Source organism: Cupressus sempervirens, chromosome 1 (genome assembly GCF_028749045.1).
Source record: "Cupressus sempervirens isolate cs-2001-9-10 chromosome 1, ASM2874904v1, whole genome shotgun sequence".
In the NCBI taxonomy this organism is placed as follows: Eukaryota; Viridiplantae; Streptophyta; class Pinopsida; order Cupressales; family Cupressaceae; genus Cupressus; species Cupressus sempervirens.
The window spans coordinates 440,503,424-440,514,332 of NC_143118.1; positions in this window are offsets into that span (position 1 = coordinate 440,503,424).

Here is a 10,909-nt window from a genome sequence, read left to right on the forward strand (position 1 = left end):
GGGATTAGGTATAAGGCCTAGGCCTACCCTACCAACTAGATCTATCTGGCTATGAGAGTAGGGGAAGGGACCTATGGAAATAGTTGGGGCCTCCTCCCCACCTTGTGGGCTATTAAGAAGAAATTAAGCTTGGAAAAATAAGTCAACTTTGACTATTTAACACTTTTAGCCTAGGAATCAAGTCTCAGTGTGTGATTTTTAAGCCATCTACAACCAAATGAAAATAATACCAGCTTCAACCTTTTTTTCACTAGAAAGCTACTTCAGATTATTATGCTTTCATTTCTCCCACAACCTCATCATATTCTTTTCTAAATTGTACTTAAATTGTGCTAAACTTAAATCATTATAATTTTTAGAAGTTATTGATGCCTTTCATTATTTGGATTCTTTTTGAAAAAGTTGGGTTAGATATTAATTTAATTTATATTTGTTATTAATAAGTATAATTTTTATTTTTTAATTAAATATTTTAAATTTAAAAATATTGGTGATAAAAAAAAGAAGAAGAAGGAAAAGATTTATTATTGAGCATATTTTACTATTACTAGTAATACTTCTTAATTTTATGTAGAATATCTTAAATAATATAATTCTATTAGTTATAATATTAAAATTGCTAAAGTCAATTACAAGTACTTAATTAGAAAAAATATATTATTTAAATCTTTAAAAATTATTGGTGCCCATCAAAATGCACTAATAAGATATTGGTTAATGCATAACCAATATATTAACCACAAAACCACTTCATATTTGTTTGCTATGATCTATTCATTTTAGTTATATCTTAAATCAAACCTTAAGAAGGTAAATCTTATTCAATGTTCATTGAGACTATTTACTAGAGGCATATCAAAATTGAGTTTGTACATAAAATTTTGTAATATATTCTTAATATGCTTATAAATTAAGCAAGAATAGATTAAGTTGTAGTGAATGAGAGCATGGGAAGGAAAAATGTAAATTTATATGATTGCAGAGACAACATATAAGGAAAGGTACCTAGATTAGTGAGAACCAAAGTTATTCTAATGCCTTTTATTTTAATCATTCTCTTTTTCTTTTCTACCCTCACATTTTTCAAAGTTATTTTAATGGATTTTACTTTAATCATTCTCTTTTTCTTTTCTACCCTCGCATTTTTCAAAGTTATTCAAATGGCTTTTACTTTAATCATTCTCTTTTTCTTTTCTACCCTCGCATTTTTCAAAGTTATTCTAATGGCTTTTACTTTAATCATTCTCTTTTTCTCTTTTACCCTCGCGTTTTCCAAAGTTATTCTAATCTCATTTAATTTAATCAAAGAATGATAATAGCTTGTTTCCCCACTTTATCCTTTGAGAAGATGAGTAGGGCCATCAGATTCAATTCATTCCAACTGCTTTCATGTTCGAGTTGTTCTCATTTCCAACTTCTTTATGGTTCTAGCTAGAGCATTAGCTTTAGCCTTAGCCTTGGGCTTAAGCAATGATCGACAAATAATTAAAGTTATTCTTAAATAATATAATTCTATTAGTTATAATATTAAAATTTCTAAAGTTGATTACAAGTACTTAATTGGATAAAATATTTTATTTAAATCTTTAAAAAGTTATTGGTTAATGCATAACAACTGTATTAACTACAAAACAACTTCATATTTGTTTTCTATGATCTATTCATTCTAGTTATATCTTAAATCAAACTTGAAGAAGGTAAATCTTATTCAATGTTCATTGACACTATTTACTAGAGGCATATCAAAATCAAGTTTGTACATAAAATTTTGTAATATATTCTTAATATGCTTATAAATTAAGCAAGAATGAATTAAGTTGTAGTGAATGAGAGCATGGGAAGACAAAATGTAAATTTATATGATTGTAGAGACAACATGTAAGGAAAGGTACCTAGATTAGTGAGAGCCGAAGTTATTCTAATGGCATTTACTTTAATCATTCTCTTTTTCTTTTCTACCCTCACATTTTTCAAAGTTATTCAAATGGCTTTTACTTTAATCATTCTCTTTTTCTTTTCTAGCCTCACATTTTTCAAAGTTATTATAATGGCTTTTACTTTAATCATTCTCTTTTTTTCTTTTACCCTTGCATTTTCCAAAGTTATTCTCATCTCATTTATTTTAATAAAAGAATGATAATAGCTTGTTTCCCAACTTTATCCTTTGAGAAGATGAGTAGGGCCATCACATTCAATTTGTTCCAACTACTTTCACATTCGAGTTGTTCTCATGTCCAACTTCTTTATGGTTCTAGCTAGAGCATTAGCTTTAGCCTTAGCCTTGGGCTTAAGCAAGAAATGAAAAATAATTAAAGTTGTTCTTAAATACTTTTTTTCTTCATACCAACTTCAACCTTTCTTCCCTCGAAAGCTTCTTCGAATTCTTATGCTTTCATTTCTTCCTCAACTTTATCATATTCTTTTCTCAATTGTGCTAAACTTTAATCATTATAATTCAAAGTGATGTGCTTTCCATTAATTGTATTCTTTTTTTCAAATTATTGGGTCAGCTACTTATGTTTATCGTGTTAAATGTAATTTATATGTGACATTATCAACTATAATTTATATTTTTAATTAAATATTTTAAATTTACAAATATTGATAGTGATAAAAAAAATTATTTATAACAAAAAGAATTATAATTGAACATATTCTATTTATACTAGTATTACTTGTTAATTTAATGTAGAATATCTTAAATAATATAATTTTATTAGTTATAATATTAAAATAATTAAAGTTTATTACAAGGGGGTCAATTTTTTGGGCTCTACAACTATATGATTATAGTGAGGCATCCATCAATGGCACTCATACTAGGTACAGAACACAATGGCTCCTTTCTAGTCCTTTACATGACTTTAAGTTTTTTTCCCTAGATGTTTGCATGACTCTGTGGTGTCCTTAATATCATTTATTTTACATCCTTGTGTGTGTTCAAGTCTTTTTGGTGCCTTGAGTGCTAGGTAGGGTTTTTGATATCATGCCTATGGAGTCAAGCCTTCTCAATTCTTAGTCTTGTTCACCTACATGCAACTCAGGAGGTTTGAAGGATAATGACCATTCTGAATTAGGGATGGAGATTGATAAGGCTAGTCTGAAAAATGATTGCAACAAAAGCCATGTTAAGGAAATATCATTTAATGGTAAATTAGATACTAGACCCTCATTTAAGACAATGTTTCTGAACAATCTAGGCTTGAATGTCCACCATCTACATCTTTCAATGGAGTTTTTTGTGAGAAAGAAGGTGTTTCAAGAGGACCCACAACTGATGGAGGTGGATTGGATGGGGGAGTATTGGAAGGAGAAATGACCAAAAACAACCAAGATAGTATGTTTTCTCCCCATGAATTTAAAACTCTCCTAATATAGATATGGTTTTGGCCATTAGGGAAGAGCAGATGAGGTTGAAAAACATTGCTATCTACTTTTATATATATATAAAGATTCCTTACCTTCTCAAAAAAAATTTGATGATTGGATTGCTAACATTTGGGGAAGAAAGTTAGGAATTCAAATAATTAGTTTTCGTAGAATGATCCAAAAAGAGTTATTTGTGGTTTTCTTCAAAACGAATGGAATGTAAGAAAGATTTCTAAAAAAGAATTATTAGAATGTGGGTACATCTGTGTTTAGATCCTTTCAATGGTCAATTAAATGTAAAGTTGAACAAGTTGTGGCTCGCTTCAGCCCACATTAGATTGTTCAGTTAAAAAATCTCCAACCAAATTTTTGGCATTTCAATACCCAAATTGTCCAAGCTCCTGGTTTTGTATTACAAGTTGAAGATGTGAGATATGTTAGAGAAAAATGTTAGCTTAATTTCATTAATTAAATTACCTTTTCTCCCTTCTTAACATTTCACTTTATGCACCTTTTGCATTCATATTTAATAATTAATTAGTAATTATTAAATAGCATTTACCTTTTAGGTCATCATTTTTGGGTTTTAATCTCCTTCTATAAGGATTGATCTTTTGTAATTATCCTATATCTTTTCTCTTTTTGAGAATGCATTTGTATAATTTTCAGAGCAAACCCTTGCCTCCTCTTGTATTTTTCTTCTCTATGATAGGTTTTTACATCCAGGTATTCGTTGGGCTTTGTGGATTTGTATTGCTCAAATCCTTCATGGTATTAGGGCTAGATCTGCTATAGCTTGTTCAGTATTTGGAGAAAAATGAGAATAAGATTTTGTCAAAATAGATCTAGAGTTCTTCAAGTATCTTTTATGAAAATAGAGGGATCACTAATTTTTGAAGTAGTTTAAGGCCAAATGGACCTCATGATTGGATCTAGAAGACATCAAAACCCTTATGTCCATTTAAAGTTTGTCCATTTTGGACAATGTTGATCTGAAAGGAAAAAAATATTTTGTACAATAGGTTGTATGGCTCCTACACACGTTATGAGGTGATAAATTTTTTCAAAGAATTAAAAAATCCAAAAAAGGGTGTGTGCAGGCATTTTCTAGCCCACATGCCCTTTTCCATCCTACTACTACACCAGTGCCATTTTTTCTTTCTCTGAGCCACATTCACGTTTGCTAGCAGCCAATTTCCAACATAGCTCCGATAGTGGTCGCTCCAACTCTCGCACCTCCAGTCCATTGCACCATGGCCCCGCCACCATCAGTGGCTTGACCATATAGCCATTTCTACTCCTCCACTAGTAGCTCTGCTTCCCTCCTACCACTAGGCTGCCACCATCGCTTCACTCGAAGGGTGGTTGACATTTTTTTAATTTTTTTAAAATAAATTCTTTTTATGCTCAGTAGGGGGCCTAATATTTTTTTGAGATATCTTAAGTATACAACGGTCTTTTTCTGATATGAAAGAAGTGCTAGAAAACTAGTTTCAAGATAGAGATGATGGACCAAGAATTTTTAGGATTGTTTTCTAGTTTGATACCTTTTTTGGCGCTTGAATTTTTTTGATGACCTCTATCTTCTGGGCATAACTTCTTCATTATAGATCCATTTTCTATTTCAAAAAAAAACATCAAAAAGATCTTCTCAAGAACTTTCTAGATTCTCTTTCATTTAACTATTATGTTGTACCAAGTTTTTTTTATTCATATCTGAATTTTTTTGCTTTCTCTGATTTATGCATTCTATTTGTAAGTTGGAGTTCAATTTATTACATTGTGGGGGGAATTTTTATATTATTTTATGTTATTATATTAGCATATTGGAAAGCTTGAAAAAAAACTTTTTAAAACAATGGCTAAGACCTCTTCTTCTCTAGAACTTTTGACCCCTCACAATTACCACACTTGGAAGACCTTGATGACTTGGCTTCTCCAGTCAAAATGGGTGTGGTCTTATTTAGATGTTGTGTAGCCAATTTTACAGAGACCTTTTGAGGACATGCAGCATAGGAACAAAATGGATGAGGCAATTGGATTGATTTCCTTATAGGTCTCAAATAGTCTACAATTTCATCTGGATGGGTGCAATACTCCTCTAGCTTTGTGGACCAAGCTTGAAGCCTTATTTGGTATAGTGAATGAGTTCAGGGCACTTTAGATTGAGGTAGAGCTTACCTCACTTATATCAAATTCTTTTCCTTCCATTGAGAACTTCTTGATGAAGTTTAATCAACAAAGATCCTTATTGAAGGGATTTGGAAAGATGAAGATTGACATTGAGTGTATTTGGTTGGTTCTTTCTAAGCTTCATGGAAACTTTTAGATTTTTGCTTCTACCTTCTATTCCACCAAAGATGCTTTGGGTAATAGATTTATCATGCCATCCTTTGAGGTTTTTTGTGATCATTTGACTTGAGAAGCTCTCTCATTTGGATTCTTCCATAGGCTCACAGACTCATACATTGGTAGCTCGGAGATCTACAAGGATGAAGGAGAAGACTCAAAAATCTCTATCTACAAAGTCTCATATTGATTCTAGCACTCATAGTCCATCAAGGCCACCTCATCCTAAGGGGGGGTAAATTAATGCCAGAAAGATCAAAGTATGATTATTGTAATAAGCCTAATCATGATGAAGCACACTACCATGAGAAGAAGTTAGATGGATGTGCCAAACAAGTTTAAAATTTGATAGCTCTCCTTCAGAAGAGAAACATTAATATTCATTTTACTTATCTCAAGCCTTCTTCATCGTCATCATTTTAGTCAGATGGTAAAGATATAGGAAAGGGTCATGCACTATGTGCAACCACTATTCCTAATTCGTTTTGATGGTTACTGAATTTAGGTGCTTTACATGAGGCTTTTCCTACTCCACATATTTTGATGGAAACAACATTATTATTATTGTATGTGGAAAAGGTTCTATTGACATTAATGATGGTACAGTTAATGATGTACTTTGTGTTCCATCTTTTTCCTCTGACCTTCTCTCTATTTATCATATTACACACAGTGGGACAGGGAAGACAGTTGAGTTTGCACGAGATTCAGTGCACATCAGAGATAGTGAGATAGGAAATATTATTGCTATAGCAATTGTTGATCATGCTTCCAATCTATATTCTTTCTCACATTTTGTTCCACCATCTCCACTATCAAAGACTCATTCTCTTTTTTTACAAGAGTCTACTGAGGTGAAGTCAGCTTTCTTGAAGTTGTGTGTTTCTCCTAAAACTAGTGTTGTGACTTCTACACCTCCACCTCCTATTCAAATTCCATCTCTTACACAAGATTACCCTTCATTATTGCCTACTATTGCAACTCCTATCATCGAGCCACCTATGATACTTATTGAGGATATATTAGAGGAGACACATCTCCTCTCAGATGATAGATTCAATATACTTATTATTCCAACTTCATTGGAGATTCTATTTTAGTATTCTCATGCTTTCTCCTTTGAGCATTAGCTAGGACTTCCATCTGCACTTTACATACATTGGTTTTATCATCCTTGTCCATTACCTTTGTTTCCTTCAGATTGGAGCCACATTGGTATGCTCAACATAAGAGTTCTACCATTCTAGGGGGGCTATGGAGTCTCAAGCTTCTATCATGGAGGTTGTTATTATACTTATGGTCTTAAGAGATTCTCTTGAGATGTTTCATTTGTTCATCCTATTTCTATCTCTTTTTGGAGTGGTATTTTTCCCACTAGGTTTTCTCTATTTCTTTGTTTCATAGAGATTTGATTGTGATTGGGTACCTCATCAGGCCTTATTGGCAAGACTCAAGTTTGCTTTCAGCATTGCATCATTTGTAGCTACATTGTTGCTCATCTTAAGGGGTTGTTAGAGAAAAAGGTTAATTTAATTTCATTAATTAAATTACCTTTTCTCCCTTCTTAAGATTTTAATTCATGCACCTTTTGCATTCATATTTAAAAATTAATTAGTAATTCTTAAATAGCACTTACCTTTTAGGTTACCCTTTGTACCTTTTAGCATACCCTTTTCAGGTTTCAATCTCCTTCTATAAGGATTGATATTTTGTAATTATCTTGTAACTTTTCTTTTTCTAAGAATACATTTGTATAATATTCAAATAAAACCCTTTCCTCCTCTTGTCTTTTTGTTCTCTATGACAGGCTTTTACATGTAGGTATTCGTCAGGCTTTATGGATTTATATTGCTCAAATCCTTCAAGATATACATTATCATATCTTAGTGCTAGCATTCTACTTTCCCTAGCACCTGATATTAAATTTCCCGAGTTCATTTTGATGGACTTAGAAGAAGAAAAGTTTTTTGAAAAGTTTCTCTTCTAAGGAATTTAAGGTCATACTTACATTGCAAAAAGGAATTGGCATACCAAAAGGAGTGTATGGCTCCTAGTAGCCTAAAAAACTCTAAATTCAATAGTAATACATTGCAAAAAGAATGGGCACACCAAAAGGAGTGTATGGCTCCTAGTAGCCTAAAAAAATCTAAATTCAATAGTAATATTAAAGCTAACCCTAAAGAAGGTGAAAATTCAAACCAACCTAATAGGAAGAATGATTCTAATCTGCAAAATTCTAAGGTTAGTGATTCTAAGTTGGATAACCCTTCTTCAGATGAGGTTATGGTTGTTAATAACGATTATCTTGAGAATTATAATGGAGGCTTGTCTAACAATACAATTTCAAGGATACTATTGATAATGGTAAGTATATTAGCCTAAATAACCCTTTTTTTGAAAATGATTTTGAAATGATGCTAGCCCCAAGCTCTAGCATCCCTAGTTCCCTAACTAATTGTCAACCATATTCTTAATGTTAATAATGGTAAGGCTAAGGAGAAAAGTAAAGCTTCACTCCCACCCAATCTCAATACTCGACAACTTTCTCTTAATGTCATTAATGAAAGAGCTGAGAGTATAAGGGAAAATATCACTGAACCTCTGAGTAGAGATAATATTCTAACTGGAGTGCTACAATCTATAGTGGTTCATAAGAACAATGATAATGTAGGTGAATCCATGAATGAGGAACCATTTACTAAAGTTACCAATATAAAATGATAAGGAAAAGAGGAAAATGATTTAAAGACACACTCTCTCTAATGATAGTAGGAAATCTGGTAAAGATATTTCAGATTATTTTAATGGATTATACAATAACAATAAATCTCTACAATCTAAATGACACACATACATAGTTACAATGTGAGAGATTTAGAGATGTTTAAAATGAATATATGGCTTGAAAATTGTGTAACAATCTTAAAGATAATGATATTATTTTCTTGCAGGAAATTAAGATTGTGGGTTTCCAAGCTTATACCATTTTAAAAAAATTATGGGACCAATCTATAGTTTTTATTGTAACCATCTTAGAGGCAAAGGTGGAAATGTTATTATGGTTGGACCATAATGGGATGATAAGATCACCTCAAGTGGTTCCTCTCCTTGTCACAAAGCCTTGTGGGTTAGCCTTTGCATAATGAAGTCTTAATTAAAATCATTATATATGTGTGTCTAATGATTATAGGGACTATATTGCATTTTGGGAATAGTTATCTAATAATTTAGCCAAAGAACATCAAATATTTCTTCAAGATTTCAATATGGTGGAAAATAAATTGGATAAAAGTGGGGGGAATTGACACTATTGGAAAGGAAATCAGTATTATTTTTTGTCTAATTTCAAGAGGAAGTTTAGAATTTCTAACCCTTTGCCCCTATATGTGTCTCTACCTCTACTAAGCCAGATCAACACCCAAACTATGCTAGGGACTTTATGGATAATATTTTTGACAGTAGGAAGAAGAAGAAAAATACAAGTTTCAAACTCAATAACTTCCTTTCTCAAAGATGAGAATAATGATGAGGTCATTAAAATGATGACCAATCTTTGTAAACTTTTCAATCCAAAGATGCAACCCATGGATATGTCAAATGTTTAAGTGGAATCCTAGAGGAAGTTGTATCATATCATTGGAAAGAAACAAGCTATTGATAGAAATGAGGAATGATTGCTATAAAGTATCTTGAACTCTACTAAAAAAGAATTACAATTTAAGGGTTGTGATTCTTAGTTAGAAAAGAAGGTAGTAGAGGTTAAATGTTAATTAAGAAATTATCAACAATACAAAATAAAAGGTCAGAAGACTAGAGCTGGGATGAACTAGATGAAGGATGGTGAAAGAGGGACCAAGTATATTTTTAATATCATTAGAGACAAATAGAAAAGAGAATTGATTAAGAATATAAAAATTAGTGGTGACATTACTAATGACCCTAATTGTATTAAGGATGCCTTCTTCAGATTTTGTAAGGATCTCTTTACCTCAAAGTTCAATTAGAATAAAAAAATTGATTTAGGGAAATGCTACAAGCTTATCCCAAAGAAGACCTCAAATAATGAGGCTAAGAAACTTGAAATGCCTATAACACTTGAAGAAATTGTAGCTACAATTCTCTCTCTTGATAATGATAAATCACCTGGCCTTGATGGCCTCCCAACTAAATTCTATAAACATAATGTAGAATGGATTTCTTTCGAGCTCTTAGAATCGTTTTAAGATGCCTTCAAACTAGGGTCACTAGGTGTTGATGATAACGAAGGAGTCATCAAGTTATTACCTAAAGGTGGAGACAAATCTCAATTTAGGAATTGGAGATACATTACACTATCAAATTTATCATAAAAGATTGTGGCTAAGGTCCTTGCTAGAAGAATTTGAGGTATATTTAATTAATGTATATCCCCAACTCAAACAAGTTTCATAAAGGGGAGGCTTATTCTTGAGAATCTGATTAAAATTTAGAAAGCTATGCATCAACATAGGAATAACGAGAAAAATCCAATAATGATTCTATTAGATTTTTAAAAATCTTATGACCAAATTGAATGGCCCTTTGTTAGGGGTATGTTGCATGCTTTTGGTTTTCCTCCCTATTTCTACAAGTGGATTGATATTCTTATCAAGGATTCTTCTATTGCCATTTATATAAATGGTGAACTCATTGGTAGTATTATTCTACAAATATTTATTAGGAAGGGTTACCCAATTGCACCTTCCAAATTTTTCATAGCAGTGGATACCCTATTTTATATTCTCATCTTTCCACAATTAGGGCCTATAGTTAGAAGGATCACTCTTCCCAATCAGGAGACTTTTCTTAATGCTCAATTTGGAGATGAAAGTGCTTTGGTTATAGAATTGGAGGAAGGCAATTTTGATAACATGATCCATAAGATCCATTTATTTTTTATGGTCTATGGGGCTAAAGTAGCTCCACATTAGTCTTCCATCCTTGGGTGGTCTCCCCACCTCAAAGTGGATTATGAACAAAGGATGGAAATGGTTAGGGAAAATGGGCATTATTATATATTTGGGAATATCATTCTCTATTAATCCATCTCTTAACGATATGTGGAATCAAATATTTTCCAAAATTGAGAAGAAATACTAAAAGTGGCAAACACATCTCCTCTCTTTGGCTAGTAGAGTGCAAGTGGTCCAAAAAATATTATTTTCACATCATA